This window comes from Diabrotica undecimpunctata, chromosome 2, assembly GCF_040954645.1.
Source record: "Diabrotica undecimpunctata isolate CICGRU chromosome 2, icDiaUnde3, whole genome shotgun sequence".
Taxonomy (NCBI): Eukaryota; Metazoa; Arthropoda; class Insecta; order Coleoptera; family Chrysomelidae; genus Diabrotica; species Diabrotica undecimpunctata.
Window position 1 is genome coordinate 120,423,759 of NC_092804.1, and position 17,075 is coordinate 120,440,833.

The window sequence follows — 17,075 nt, forward strand, 5'->3', positions numbered from 1 at the left end:
ATGTATAAGGGCAAAGCGGAAAATTTTTACTTTGCCCACAAACGAACTTTCCACTATGCCCTCCCTCAATACAAACCATGAATTCTAGTATGGAACACTTATTTAAACTTATTTAAAATATATGTGGCGGGTATTCAGTGATTTTTGTCGAGAATAATAAATAAGAAAGGTTTACTTCAGGTTCTACTACTAAAGGTTCACTGAATATATCTAGAAGTACAGAGGAACCTATTTAAAACTTATTAAAACAGCTAAAAAAATGTACTATGAGAATCGTCTGGGAAGCTCCAAAAATGTTGCATGGGAAACTTGGTTCATAATAAACCATCTTCGAAATAAAACTAACACAGCTCAAACATTTTCTCTTCCAAATCCTGAAAATCTAAATGAATACTTCGTTAATGTGAGTAAAAATATAACATCAGCTATTTTGCCATAACAAGATCCTATTTTCTATCTTCTTAATTCAAAAAAGTTCTCGAATTCATTCTATAGCCATTCGACTATCCATAAAAATTTTCTTAAATCTCACAAATAATGTGGAAGTCCTGGCCTCACTAACTAACGATTCCTTTGAAAAAGGTATGTTTCCAGAGTGCCTAAAGACAGCCATTATTGTTCCTCTTCATAAGGGTGGTGATAAATCTAATGTCTGCAACTATAGAGCTATTACCTTACTACCTGTCCTATCCAAAATTATTGAGAGACTTATAAAAGCCCGACATATATCCTTTCTCGTTGCAAATAACATTTTATCACAAAGTCAATTTGGTTTTTTATCTACGGATTTTTATGTACCAGTGATGCTATGTTTTCTGTACTACACTACATGAGGTCTATCAAGCACTAAACAATAATCTTTTTACTGCCACTGTTTTTTGTGACTATGCCAAAGCTTTTAATTGTGTAAATCGTGACATTTTGATAAAAAAACTAAATTTCTACGGAATTCTAGGTATTTCTTTGAATTGGTTCCAATTTTACTGGAGGAATAGGAAACAAATAGTTCGAGCAAGTGATACTGACTCTAGTCACAAAAGCATTGGATGTGAAGTATCACAAGGTTCAGTACTGGCTCCTCTACTTTTCCTTATCTTTATAAATGACATCACTAACTTAAAAATCGATGGAAAAATTTTTCTTTTTGTTTATGATATCAGTATTACCTGGAAGAACTCTAATATTGCAACGCTTCATGCAATTATAACTTCTGATCTACTTAAAATAAAAACCTGGTCCGACTCTAATTTACTCTCTTTTAACGTGGATAAGACAGTAGCATTATCCTATAAAGGAGCTCTTTAACCCTTGTTTCTTAATAACAGCCAGATCAGTATAATTGCTTCTGTAAAATTTCTTGGTATTTTTATAGACAGCAACCTTAAATGGTCTCTTCATATGAATTTGTTAAGTAATAAACTAGCCTCAGCCTGCTATGCAATAAGATCTGTTTCGAAGGAAATGAATTTAGCATATTCCAAAGTAACATACTTCTCTTTGTTTGAGTCTCATCTTCAATATGGCCTTCTTTTTTGGGGTTCTAGTACAGCTGCCTAATCTGATGTTATTTTTAAATTACAAAAAAGAGCAATACGGTATCTTTTTGGCTTCAGTACAATAACACATTGCAAAAGCTACTTCAAAAATCACGGGATTTTAACTTTTCCCTTTCTATATATTCTAGAAACTGTTTGCTTAATTCGTAAATACCTACATGTTTTTCCAGCAAGAGAAAAATAGTCTCACCAGTTTGTTTGATGATCTATACTTATTTACTAAAACACAACTCAACTTGATATACAGAATAGCACGTGGGTAATACAAATAACCATGTGGGACAAATACCTTGCTGCCATCTGTTGTAGATGATATATAATATTCATTAGTCTATCTAAAGAAAGCTACGAAATGCATTTACAATGGCGCCACCTATTAAATATCCTTGAGATAGCGATTTTCCGTTTTGCTCGCTGTTTTTGCTATGTCTTCCGTTCCTCTACCTTCTAGGAACGATGTCAAATATCTGGGTATCCACATAGGCAATCACCTAAATTGGAAAAAAACATATATGATCCAAACGACTACAATTGGGTATATTTTATCGAAACAGGTACTGATTTATGAATCGGAAGTCAGGTTTAAGTATCCAAAACAAACTTTCTATAAGTCTATAAGTGTGTCTATTAGACAATACTACGACCGATATGGATGTACGGAATTCAGATCACTTCACTGTTTAGACGATTTAAAAGGTTGGCTTCTCTAGATCTCTCCACCACCGCGAAGAACTAGATAGAAGTTACTCCTTTGTATAGAAGTCAGAAATTTGGTAATTTAAACTAAACATAGGTACATGGTGCTCACCACCTAGTGTATCTCCCACTTTTTCTGTCGTTCAAACATGTTTTTTATTAAAAAAATTTATTAAAATCCTTTGTAAAAGGTATATATTTTAAGAAACCCAAACGGGCTGTGTTAGACAAAACGTTTTCGGAATCCATTATTCCATCATCGGTGTCTAGGAGTACATGAATGTAGCCACTAAATACATGGGTAAAAACCCGTTAACAAATAATTAGTTACATTTGTTTTACATTATATTTTATAAATTATTAGGATGTTAAAGTTACCGTTGGATTAGGTAACATGGCGACATATGACTCCACGTTGAAGTTGCAAGTCCTGAGACGGTGTGTCTACGAGGACTTTATGGAAGCAACTTGCCAGTTGCAACTTACCAGTTGCTTCCATAAAGTCCTCGTAGACACACCGTCTCAGGACTTGCAACTTCAACGTGGAGTCATATGTCGCCATGTTACCTAATCCAACGGTAACTTTAACATCCTAATAATTTATAAAATATAATGTAAAACAAATGTAACTAACTATTTGTTAACGGGTTTTTACCCATGTATTTAGTGGCTACATTTATGTACTCCTAGACACCGATGATGGAATAATGGATTCCGAAAACGTTTTGTCTAACACAGCCCGTTTGGGTTTTTAAAAATATATACCCTTTACAAAGGATTTTAATAAATTTTTTTAATATATGGTATACAGCCAAATACAGGAACGTAGATTCCTTGTGGATGTTTTTTATTGTTAAATTAATAACAGATTGCAACAAATAAAAGACGTTAAAAAAGGTACAGGTTATACTGAGTATTAAGGAAAAACAAGCTCCTAAGTAAACAACAGCTCAGTGATTAGAATTAAATGGGCCACTCCTTGTGACACTACTTGTGACCTTAAAAAATGAGGTAAATAAAATAAATTGTAACAGTTCTAGTAATCCAAACTGTTCATAGTTGAGTAGTGATGTTTAACCCATAATAATGCTAAAATAAATAGAACGCATACAACTACAAGAAAAAAAAAACAAAAAAAGTTGTTATAATATACTTATAAGAAAAACTAAAAAAATTAAATATTTTACAATGGTTTAAAAGTAAAGTTATTTGATAAATAATTTTAAAACTTACTTTTTATCCGTACTTTTATTTTTAGACTTAATGCTGACTTTTTTTCCAGTGACAGTAATAATGACAGGCAGACAAAAGAAACAAAGCCACTTAATCGAACATCTTTTAGAAATCGGTCCAGGCCCTTCTCGCGAAAGGAATGCGGTTCAAAGGATTTACAATGAAAAGGTAAGTGGTTTACGTTTATCAAAAAGTATATTTAATTAAAAAGGATTCCAAACATAAAAATCTAAAAATCTGAAGAATCTGATAAAAATATTTGCATTTTCAATCAATTGTAGGAAAATTTAAATGAGGTGACGTGGGGTAATTGTGTTATAATTTTTGACTAGTAAGTACACTTTCATACCGACAAAACTTGCATTTTTAATGCAAAAATGATAAAATAAAAAATGTGCAATACTTCAAATATAGTTATTAATTGATCTTATTCTTCATATATACCCAACTTTTTTTTGAAAAATGCTACGCATTTTTTTTAAATTATTTCAGTATATCATATTTACCTCGAAGTTTGGGGCAAATGTAATAATTCTTTATACCAACCAAGTATGTTGTTTACAACATTACGGGACAAAAGTATAAATTTAAAGTATAAAGATTGATCGTAAAAATTAATTATATAAAAACACATACTTTATTGGTATTTAGATACAACAAATATTAATTTCCAAAATCAAATAAGGAGATAAATTGTAACCTTAAAAAAACTGAGAATATAAAGGAACCGCGTATATAGACAGTTGGTTCTGGCCAAACCAGGACGATGTTACTTTGGTCTACAGTGTTCATGTCCTCCATTACTGGCCACGAAAATGCGTTTTTTACAAATCATATAAACTTTACTATCCACTCATCATCGCATGACTCTGTAACCATTCCAGCAAAATGCTTAATTAGTTTTTTGGTGCAATATCTGACTAGTACCCAATAATTAGGAGTTGCAGATAGGTCAACACATTTAATGTTACTGTTATCTTCAAACTTATGTCAAAACTCTTTAGAATTGTCGGAATCCATATAAGATGATGATGCAGGTTGCAAATCTGTGCTGCTTGACGAAGTTTATCTTTTTTTTATTTGTTTTAGCTAGTTTTGGTAGTGTTGATTTTTTACTATTTTCTTTTAGTCGACTTACTGCCATTTTCTGAGGTTAATATTTTAGAACAAGGACATACTCGGAACTTTTTTGTTGCCTCCGGCTTAGGTGCTTGACAAACTACTGACAATAATAAGTTCTCAAATGATACGTTAACACTAGGTTCTTTTGTAGCGTTTACTTCTTTTGATGTAGAAGGCACTGTAGTGTCACCTGCTAATGAAGAAGCCATTGACGTGTCATCTGCTATCGAATTCCCGTTAACACGGATAGTACTTTGAGAATCGTTCCATCTTTTTAGTGCTTCTGGTGAGAAAGATTTATCTGGTATAACATTTTTGTTAATTTAATTACTATTTAAATGGGAATAAGCCACAATTAAAGGTTAAAATATGTTTATTGACGTTTCAATTTCCACTTCGGAAATCGTTCTCAAAATACAAACATTAGTAAATTAAACAAATTTTGTTTTTTGTTACTTAGTGAAAAAATTCTTCTAATAATTTAATTTTATCTGACTCATCTATATTGACAATTCAGACATACATTATACATTTTAAAGTAGACGACTTTAAAATGATATTGCCAATATTGTTGAGTTGCGTTCCTGGGACGACTTTACTTATAAGATAGTTCATTCGATTACATGAAATCAACTTTAACTTGAGAATATCCGTCAGAAAAGATCATAACATGTAAATTATGAGGGAAAAACCAGGAAAAAACCTCATAATACTATCCCGACATGGTAAGTATTTGATCGTGCATTTAGTTTACCTTAAATAAACACCAAATTCCGATTTTATGTTTGTTATTTAAAAAACATAAATGATGTATTCTCTATATGTTACTGACTTACCAATACTGGTATTTTTATTTTAATAACTTCCTCTTTCAATATGGGTAACCAGATCCTACTACATTCTGCCGAGGAATTCGCGACACAATTGGTCTCATTTAGCATAATTAGAGCCGCTTCTTTGATTTTTCTCTTTTTACCATCCGTTTCTTTTAGGACTATATTTGAATCATTCCATTGAACCCTATGTTCATTATCCCATGCGTGTTTACATATTTGAGATCTATCAAATTCTCTATTTTTAGTATACGATTGATGTTTACTTATTCTAACATTTAATAAAATAATAATAATTTATTGAAGGTAAACTAAATGCACGATCAAATACTTACCATGTCGGGATAGTATTATGAGGTTTTTTCCTGGTTTTTCCCTCATAATTTACTATGAAATCACTAACAGGAGAATTTAACTATCATCATGGCATGTATTTGTCTTTTTAAAGACGAATTACATGTTATGATCTTTTCTGACGGATATTCAGGATCTTTTTTGACGGACATAAAATGTATAATGTATGTCTGAATTGTCAATATAGATGAGTCAGATAAAATTAAATTATTAGAAGAATTTTTTCACTAAGTAACAAAAAACAAAATTTGTTTAATTTACTAATGTTTGTATTTTGAGAACGATTTCCAAAGTGGAAATTAAAACGTCAATAAACGTATTTTAACCTTTAATTGTGGCTTATTCCCATTTAAATAGTAATTAATTTAAAATGCCACAAGAAAATAGCTTCAGAACAATATTTTTGTTAATTGCAAAAATTCCATTTTTTTGAAATCCACCCTTTATCACTTCTAATGAAATAGGTTTCCATTTTTCGCAGAAAAACTTCGAAAACATCCTCTTTGGCAGTTTTTGGCCCACATGCTGTCTTTGCCAAGATTTTACCATTTCATCCAATTTTAGTTTAAATAACCAAAAAACAGACAGATCTAATGGTTGCAGAAGATTATAGTTGTGTGGTGGTAGCTTTAATATAGTTATGTTGTTCTCGATCGCTGCTTTAAGTATTTTCAAGCTTATATGAGTTGAGTAACCATCATAAATAAATAAAACGGGACGTTCTAAATCAAGTGCTAGAATCAAAGTTTTCCGAAAGTAGTTTGTAAAGATATCACTTTCCATCCAACCTTTTTTACTGGCAGCATAAACGGTACCCGGAAAACTTTGGGAGGTGCAAGCCACTGTTGCGTTGGACATTAAAAGAGTAGTTGTGTTTTCTTTACCTGGGAAACTTACTGTTCTCGAAGGCTTATCAAAAAGCTCAAACTCGGTCATAGTTTTTCAAGCAAGTCAAAATATGTCTAGATTATGAATGGGTCTAATGCTTTCTTCTTAGCATATTCTACATTTTGTATGATTTTTAGATTCTTATTATGACGATACTTAAAGTTAAGAAACCAATCCCCTTTATGTATAACGTCTTTAAAATTTGTTTTAATTTTATTTTCAGTTACAAATTTTCCAACTTTTTAAAACACCTCATTCCTGGTCAAACCAAATCCCCACTTTTCTAGAGTCTTTAAACCATTGACCACTTTTAATTCTTCTGCAATTGGAATATTTATTGGGCGTCCTTTGTAAGCTTGTTTTGCTCCCCGGATTCCTCGAATTCAACTGTAGAGTATTACATACGGTATATTGAATTGTTTGCAAGTGCCAAATTCAGTGTTTGGTCCTGCTGCATTTACTTCCAATATTGCTAAATTCAAGTCTTCTTTCTTGTACTTTGCATTTGATAAACTTGTTTTTTTATGTATGTACCCATTATGATGAATCTAAAACAACGAGGTGAATGTACTACATATCATATTTCCCTGTATTTTTGACACTTGAGGGGTGGATGCATAAGCACGGGAACGCTCATCCACACTTGTAGACTTGATCAGTGCACGATTCGGAATTTGGATACGTTTTAGCAATAATTATGAATATTGCATTAAAACCTAATTTTCCAACCTTAAAAATACCGGGCCTTAGATACATGCCTAGGCTGCCTAGGTCTTAGTCCGCCCCTGATTGCAGGAAACAGAAGTTTCGGTTATCCAGATTCATAAAACTCAAAAAACTTGTCAGCTACCTACGATGGCTCGTCATTCTTTCCGTTAGTTAAAAAGCTAACATTTGTGCACTTAAATTTTATAAATTACTGCTATTGTATCAATAAGTAATAAAAAAACTCGGGTTTTTTTAATTATATATATATATATTTTTTTTTTTTCATAATCAATTTTATAAGATACCTACCCCAAAATAAGGTTCAAGACGTCGCCCAGGCAAAAAATTGTTCAATTTTTTTTTAAACAAATTGTAATAATGAATTTTTTCGGCCTGGACAATTTTTTTTTTAATTTTTTGGATCATTCTGAACAAAATAAATTTCTTGTAGTTTTTCTGTAAACTTGATTGTTTCGAGTTATAAATAATTTAAAACTGAGAAAAATGCAAAATTACGATATTCAAGGCTTAAAACACAAGTAAAAAACATTATTTTTGAATTTACCAACAACCTAAACTCAAGTTCCATGTTCTATCATTTCCCGATAAGTATTTTGGGTCTATTTTATTTTAAAACATTGTCTCTTAATCGTTAATGAAGCGCTTATGACAGGACGGGCGCTTGGGCTGCGGCGTGTATACGATAGAGAAACCAGATCTAGGACACAAATTTTGGCTTGTTTAAATTTTCATTGTACAAATAAGCGACTGACCTGCCATACGCCCTTCATTATCAATTAAAAACAGTGGTTTATTAGTTATTTATGCACCAAGGGTGTTATCGAGATCTTTACGCCCAGAGAGCAACATAATTTAGCCAGAGGTCCTTTGGCTCGAGGGATCTTTGGGGTCGTTGCTTGATGGGCGTAATCATCCGGTAATTCCAGTAGTACATGCAAGATTTTATTTTTATTTTTATTTTTATTTAAAACGATCAAGTTTACAAAAAAAACTAAGAGACCTATTTTGTTATCCAAAAAATTCAAAAAATTTGCCCGGTCCGAAAAAATTGATAGTTACAATTTCTTAAAAAAAAAAATGTTTAAAAAATTTTATCCTTATCATAAGGTTTCTCATGACAGTGATTTTGAAAAAAAATCTCATGGGTATATTTACTCGAACGAACCCGACATTCTCGCATTGTCTAATAGGAAAGTATCAAGTATACTAATTTTGATTTAGTTAAAAGTAAACATACTAGAAGAAATTTAAAAAAAATGGATACACTTTTGTTAAAACTTCGTCATCCTCTATTTTGCAAGAAATTTTCCAATTCTAAATAAAGTTAAAAAAGTGATGCTGGCAGTTTACTTTATCAGAATACTCTGCAAAGATCGATACTCGCTTTGAAGTGAATTTCTGTCCTGAATTTCTACTTTATTTCATTATTATTTTCACCCTCGATACACAGATGTCTCTAGCTGTATAAAATGTAAATTTATAGTTGTAATCTGTACCTGGAATTAAGACAAACTAACATTAAAAAATATTACATACTGTTTAATAATATACATACATAAATACTATGTTTGACTCTTTCATTAGTAGTTGTAAATATTTTAATGCACAGTTTTGTTGTTAGAATATGACGATTTAAGCCAAATCACTATAATCAAATAATAGTCTACAAGCCCATGGGAGATTTTTAATGGGTCATTTGACCCAGAATGAATCAAATATAAAACAATACTACAATATGTAATAACAACTGTCAATTCTTATCGGTACATGTGAATCACAGGTAAGAAAAACGTACCATTTAAGGGGGTAAGTTTTTATTTTGGCCAAACATTTTTGTACGGCATTAATAAACTTAGGTAGGTAATACAAAAATAATGATTTGCTACCTAATGCCGTACAAAAATATTGGTACCAGGAGTAGGGAAATTTTTTTATTAAAAAAAAAAACATTTCCCCATTTTCAGTAATTTAACACAGTACGGCATTCATACACAACATTTCGAATTGGTAAACCACGCAACCCTTAATTTAAACCTCCCCAATTGCCGACATAGTTTCTTAAGTTGTTATTACATATTTTAATATAGTAGACTTTATTATTATCCGAGTCTTGACTAACCGAGCCTCCGGAATAACCGAGGTGGTAATTGAAAAGAACAAACTATGTAGTAAATTAGCTTGGAGAGCGAGATCAAGTGAAAGCATGTGCGTTTTCTGTTGTTACGCTGAAGAGATGAGTTACTAGCGAGTGTTATTGTTTGCCACTATGCTTCTATTGGAGTTCTCCTCACTGTAAGCTCTTACAAGTTCATTCATGTCTTCTCTTTGTGTAAATTCTACGTAACTTGAAGTGCAATATGAGTTTAAAACGTAAACGAGTTGTAGTTTCTTTACAAACAAAATTAAGTGCTATAAAATGTTTGGATAAGGGTGAGTCAGTGTGGCCATAATGGTAAGAAAAAAAATAGATAAATCGGTACTTGCTTTCACCCCGCTTTCAAATCGCATTATAATGCTCCAAATTAATACCAATATGGGGAAAATGAATGTTATTCATTTTCCCCACCAACGATTATAAGTATATGCACCAAAAGCTGACAAGGACAAACAAGAAATAGAAGATTTCTACGAGCAATTAGAAACAATAATGAAAACAACAAAAAAACGTGAAGTTCTGATGCTAATGGTTCTGATACAATGCCAAAGTGGACAGAGGAAGTGTGGAGAGTTGTGTTGGAATGTATGGATTGGGTGAGCGAAATGAGCGTGGTAAAAGACTCATTCAGATGTGCCAAACAGAAGAACTGGTAGTTATGAATACAATGTTTAAATTACCAAATCGCCGGCTCTACACGTGGAAAGCTCCAGGAGACAACAAAGATAGAATTATAAGAAATCAGATAGATTACATCTTGATAATGAACAGGTACAAGAACTCTATTACAATGGTGAAGACTTACCCTGGAGCAGATGTAAACTCGGACCACAACCCAGTAGCAGCAAATATGAATGTAAGATTGAGAAAACCATTAATGAAAGGATCTAGATCACAAATATACATTGATAAACTAAGAGAACCAAATACATACCAAGAAACTCGAAATAAAATAAATCAGAGTATCCAAGAAATAAAACAACAAAATAAGAAAACTACAGATATTGAAAGAAAATGAAAGAATATAAAGAACACAATAGAGACCTTGGGACGGAAAACATTAACATTTACAAAAGCTGCCAAACAAGAATGGATGACACAAGAAATTCTCGAAAAGATGGACAAAAGAAGAATACATAAAAACAAAAATTAAATTAAATATCAAGAAATTAATACACAAATAAAACAAGCTAAGCAAACATGGATGTCCATTAAATGTGAAGAAATTGAGGAATGTGAGGCAAGGTATGACACTTTCAACACCCATAAGAAGGTTAAAGAAATGATTTCAGGAAATCGTAACAGGCCAATCGAGATATAAACAAATGCAGATGGTACCACTATAACTGAAACGCAAAACAAATTACGTAGATGGAAAGAATACATTGAAAACCTATTTTATGACCAAAAAGCAAAACAATTAGAAGTTGACGAAGAAATCACGGGACCAGAAATAATGAAAGAGGAAGTTATTTATACCATAAAACACACAAAAGGTAGAAAATCTCCAGGACCCGATAATATACCCATTGAACTATTGAAGATAATTGATGAAGATAATATTGATGTCTTGGTAGACCTTTTTAACTCCATATACAAGACGGCACACATACCCAAAGAATGGCTTCTCTCAACTTTTGTAACGATTCCAAAAATCACAAATGCTAAAGATTGCAATGACTATCAGATAATTGCATTAATAAGCCACACATTGAAATTTTTCCTTAAAATCATACATAACAGAATCCACATGAAATTAGAACAAGAAATAAGTGATTCACAGATGGGTTTTAGAAAGGGTCTAGGAACTAGAGAAGCATTATTCGGAGTCAATGTTCTGACACAACGATGTCTTCAGGACGGATGTCAATCAGGACATATATGCTTGCTTCATAGATTTTAAAAAAGCTTTTGACAGAGTTCAACATGAAAAGCTTTTAAGTATTTTTAGGACCAAAAACATAGATAGTAGAGATCTACAAATTATATCGAATCTGTATCAAAATCAGAAAGCAAGAATAAGAGTCGAAGGAGAACTGACAGAGGAAGTAAGTATACTTTGAGGAGTTCGACAAGGGTGCATACTTTCACCACTCTTTTTCAACGTCTACAGTGAAGTGATATTTCAAGAAGTTTTACTGGATATTGTGGAAGGTATTTTGGTCAACGGAAATAGCATTAATAATATTAGATATGCGGACGATACGGTCATATTTGCAAGTGACATGGAAGATCTACAGTACATAATACAACATATATACATTGCATGTGAAAGGTACGGACTGCAAATGAATCTCAAGAAAACGAAATCAATGATATTCTCAAAAAAAAACACAAAATATAGATAACCTGATCATCAATAATACAACGATCGAAAGAGTAACATCATATAAATATTAGGGAACGTGGCTAACCGAAGATGGACATCAAACAAAAGAAATCAGATCTAGAATAGCAATGGCAGGAAACACGTTCATAAAATTGAAGAACTTACTTTGCAACCGTAACCTTAATCTAGAGATCCGCACAAGAATGCTACGTTGTTACGTTTTTTCTACTTTACTATACGACATGGAAGCGTGGACAACAAAACAGTCTTAATTTAAAAAATTAAACTCCTTTGAGATGTGGTGCTACAGGAGAATCTACAGAATATCGTGAACTGAAAGAGTAACTAATATAGAGGTGTTACAAAGAATAAAGAAAGAATGTCGAGTCATAAAAACTGATAAAATTAGAAAGATTCAATATCTGGGTCATATAACGAGGGGCGAGAAGTACGTATTACTTAGATTAATTATGCAAGGGAAGATGCAAGGGAAGAGAAACCCAGGACGACGCAAAATATCCTGGCTAAGAAATTTGAGAGAGTGGTTCGGATGCAACTCATTAGAGTTATTTAAAAGCGCTGCCAATAAAATTAAAATAGCGATAATGATTTCCAACCTCCGATAGGAGAAGGAACCTGAAGAAGAAGAGTCAGCAAAGAAGGTTGCTGCTGACCTAGGTGTTGGAGAAGTGACTGTGAGAGATTCCAGACATAAACGAAAACATATTAAACAATGGGTAAATAAAAGTGTGAGTGGTGAAGGTGATTTGTTGTGGGAAACTATGAAGAAAGAAGAATACGAACAACTTCTTAAGCCTTATTTTTATGGTTTTCTAATTTTCGAGGGTTAGAAGTTTAATTAGTGGCCTCATGTTCCAAGCTAAGGCTATCGAGTTTCACAAACAATTTAAGGATGATGAGAAAAATTTTACTGCATATCATGGTTGGCTCGAAAGATGGAAGAAGAAGTATGGCATCACACAACTGAACATTTTGGATGAAAAACTTTTGACCGATTCATCTGAAATTGAGCCGTTTAATTTAAAATTGAAAGATCTCATTTAAGAGTAGGGCCTCACGTCAGACCAAATCTTTAATTGTGATGAAACAGGTCTCAATTTCAGAATGTTTCCAACTAAAACATTGGCAGCCCAAAGTGGGAAAACTGCGCCTGGATACAACAAAAGCAAAGAACGAGTAACTCTTTTGATGTGTAGCAACTCTTTTGGAACCTTAAAATTAAGACCTCTATTTATTGGAAAATCGAAGAATCCAAGGGCTTTTAAAAATATTCAAGTAAACTGCCTACCCACCATGTACAGGAATTAACGTAGTGCGTGGATGGATTCGAAAGTTTTAAAGATTAGTTTTTTGACGAGTTCGTTTGCGTTGTTGAGGCCTACTTAAAAAAACCTATTAAGAAAAGCTTTTCTTCTTTTGGACAATGCGCTATCTCATCCAGATGCAAGTTCGTTGGTTAGCGGTGACATTAAAAATATTTTCTTGCGACATAACGTCATATTTCCAAGTGTTGTTGAGATGTTTGGATGAGGGGATGACTGTAACAGCAGATCTTAAAAAGATCACCGTTAAGGATGTGTCTTACTGGATAGCTTCAACCTGGGATGATGTGAGAGTAACAATTTTGCAAAAGTCATGGCAAAATCTTTTTCAAATTAAAGCAAAAAGTGATGAAAAAGATAACAATAACAAATAACAATTGCTAAAATAGTATACCTCTCTAATCAGTTAGTAACATTACTGCCGATAAATGATGAAGACGTCAACGTTTGAATTATTCAAGATCAGCAAATGGAACTAACTGATGATGCAATCGCCGACATGGTTATCAACCCACGCAATGTTACCGAGGATAACACAAATGAGATAATCTGATAATCAAGAAAATATCTCACTCAGAAGGGTTGAAGACTACTGGAACTACTCTCGTCTACATTGAGTAACAGGAAGAGTCAACCCCTACCGATGGCCTTCATCTTCAGCGTTGGCGCAACATCTCCGCGTCAAAACGAGGCCAGAAGTTGACGCAGAAATCTGTCAAAGACTTTTTTAAAACATGAAGATGATCCAGTACGTAAATGTTTTCCTATCTATATATTTTAACTATGTACTCTGTATACATGTTTACATACTTTAATTGTACACAATAAACTAATTACATCATAACTTTTCAATTTTTTGTATTTTTATTTTTAGATTCCCAAAAAATAAACATACAATACAATTTTTTTCCATTCATTTCGTGCTGCCTTTAGAGGCCTCATCTGTTGCCTTATAGACGCAATGCGTATTTGCGTCTAGGATAATCTAGCCTTTGAATAGAAAACTATTTGATGCCAAACATTTTCCTATTAATGTCTTCGCAGTATTATTTTTAATTTTTTTTTCCGAATTCACGTGTGATAGAAAAATATGCTTTCAAACTTAATTTAATTTTTATAACTATTAAGTAAAATGAGATGCATGAGCAATTAAAATATTAACCGTAAAACGTAAACAATGATGTTACATTGGTGAAGGTTATGGTTTTCACTTGTATTCATATTATAATTATCGAATTATATTAAGTGCCCACTATTTTTTCAGCGCCTTTCCAGAAAAATACTCTATTTTCACTATAATCCCCGAAAAGAAGAACATTCTTCACAGTATGGATGAAAGTAATTTTTTTAATTGTTTTAAATAAAGATGTCGAAGAAAAAGATGAAGAAGAAGGGGACGAAACGTAAGACAAACGACATTTTTTAAATTCAATCCTATTCAAAGCGAATCTAATATTACCTTTTGATGCGAAAGTGTTTTTATTCTATTTGACTGATGATCAAAATGACATCGTATCTGGCTTAATTAAAATAGAAGTGAAAAAAAAGTTGTACTGCAATATTGTTTGGCATTTTCTGATGGTTCAACAATTTTTTGTTAAGGTTTTAACCGGTTTAGACATTTAATTCAAACAATAAATGAGCATGAAAAGTCAAGGGTTCAGAAAACAATTGCTAAAACGGAAAAAAGAAGCATTTGAACTAAAATAGGTTGCATCAACTATTTCCCCAAAAAGGGGGAAAACCACCATAGATCAAAAATTCGTGTCAAAAATGATTCAGAGCAGTACATACGAGCAACAGTTAAAGATAAGTCTCCTCTTTATCGATTTTAAACAAATAAGGCAGATAAGACAGATAACTGAAGACTTCCACAAAGTAAAGAGTATAACCCTAACAAGTAAATGGGAAGAAAGCCAAGAAATTAGGAAGTGAAGTGGATTTGGAGAGGAAGGAAAACGGTCGGAGCCCTATACAATCTACTAAGCGCAAAAAACATCTCAAAAGAGGCAAACTTAAGACTATATCGAACAGTGATCCAACCCACGGTTCTGTACGGAAGCAAAACATGGGTTATGAATAAAAATCAAGAAAATATGCTAGAACGGAGTGTTTTAAGAAAGATATTTGGGGGAGTAAAAGACTGAAGACATTTGGAGGAGACAAATAAATGAAGATATCGAAGACCTTTACGGGAAATCAGATAGAGACTTAGATGGTTATGCCATCTTGCGAGAATGGCAGATAAAAGGTATGCAAAGAACTCGCTGCTGAGCGATGAAGGAAAGAACAGAAGAGAACGATTACGAAAAAGTGGTTAGAATCTGCAAGGAAGACTTACAAACTATGGAGATAACAAATTGGAAAACTACGGTCGTGGACAGAAGAAAATTGGGAAAAACAGTAAAAAAATTCTAGGCCATGGACCTCTAGGGCTTGATGGACTGTATATATATATATATATATATATATATATATATATATATATATATATATATATATACATATCATTATTAACATGTATGCGTCCACTGCTAGACATAGGTCTCCCTCAGCTCTTTCCGTCTGTCTCTGTCTTGTGTGGCTTGCATCCAGTTATTGCTACCACGCTTCAAGTCGTCAGTCCTTCTAGTTGGTGGGCGTTCCCTGCTCCGTATTGCTTCTTGCCTTGGTGTCCACTCTAAAATACGTTTTGTCTATCGGTTGTCTGATAATCTGGCGACGTGTCCTGCCCAATTCCATTTTAACGACGCGATTTTTTCGATAGCGTCTGTTGTTTTTGTTCTATGACGTATTTCTTCGTTTGGGATTTAGTCTCTCAGAGAAATACCCAACATCTGGCGCTCCATAGCCATCTGAGTCACCCGAATCTTATTTTAACTACCTTTTTTGTGAGTGTTAATGTTTCCGCTCCATAAGTGAGTGCAGGTAACACACATTGGTCAAGAGGTTTTCTTCAGAGGTCAAGAGAGAGATTTTCTTTTTGAGGCATATGGGCATATATATATATATATATATATATATATATATATATATATATATATATATATATATATATATATATATATATATATATATATATATATATATATATATATAATATGAAGCATATGGGCATTAACGCTTGTAACAATCAGTGTGATGTTCAAATTTAGTCAAATCCTGACAATTTCAGTTTCAATATTGGCTAAGTCCATTTCGACCAATAGTAACTCGAGACTTGCAAAGACAAAGGTAAGAAACTTTTCACAGGTCTGTACTCAAAATTATTTTATACGCGAAACTTCTTGCATTAAAACATTAGAACAATTTAGGCATATACTAATTCAATGTGAACATATATTTGATTTTATGTTTTGTTTGATAAGTTATAAAATATACAACAAAAAAATTCCATTTAAAATAATGTCTACAATAGGTTTGTTCCAACCCGTCACAAATACCGTTCTTGAATGGTTACGAGTATGCTCAGTTACGAAAAATGTGTTACTGCTCATACTCGTAACTATTCAAGAACGAAAATGTGACAGGTTGGAACAAACCCTATGATTTAATAATGATATCTCTCCGGTTTCAAATATTATTATAAATTTTTTCTTACAGATACTCTGCTTCATAATTGCCGGAACATATAACTTGTAAACATAATTTTAAGGCATACTCTTGTCAGAATCTTACAATGCGAGATATAAAACAATTCCATGGTGCTTTTTATGCACAAAAAACGAAAAGTTATCAAGACAGTTTCATTGTTAAATTATGCAAGGCAATTCCAATTCAACGAAAACGTATTGTGAATGGGCACGGTAATGAACGATTATTATCATTTACATATTT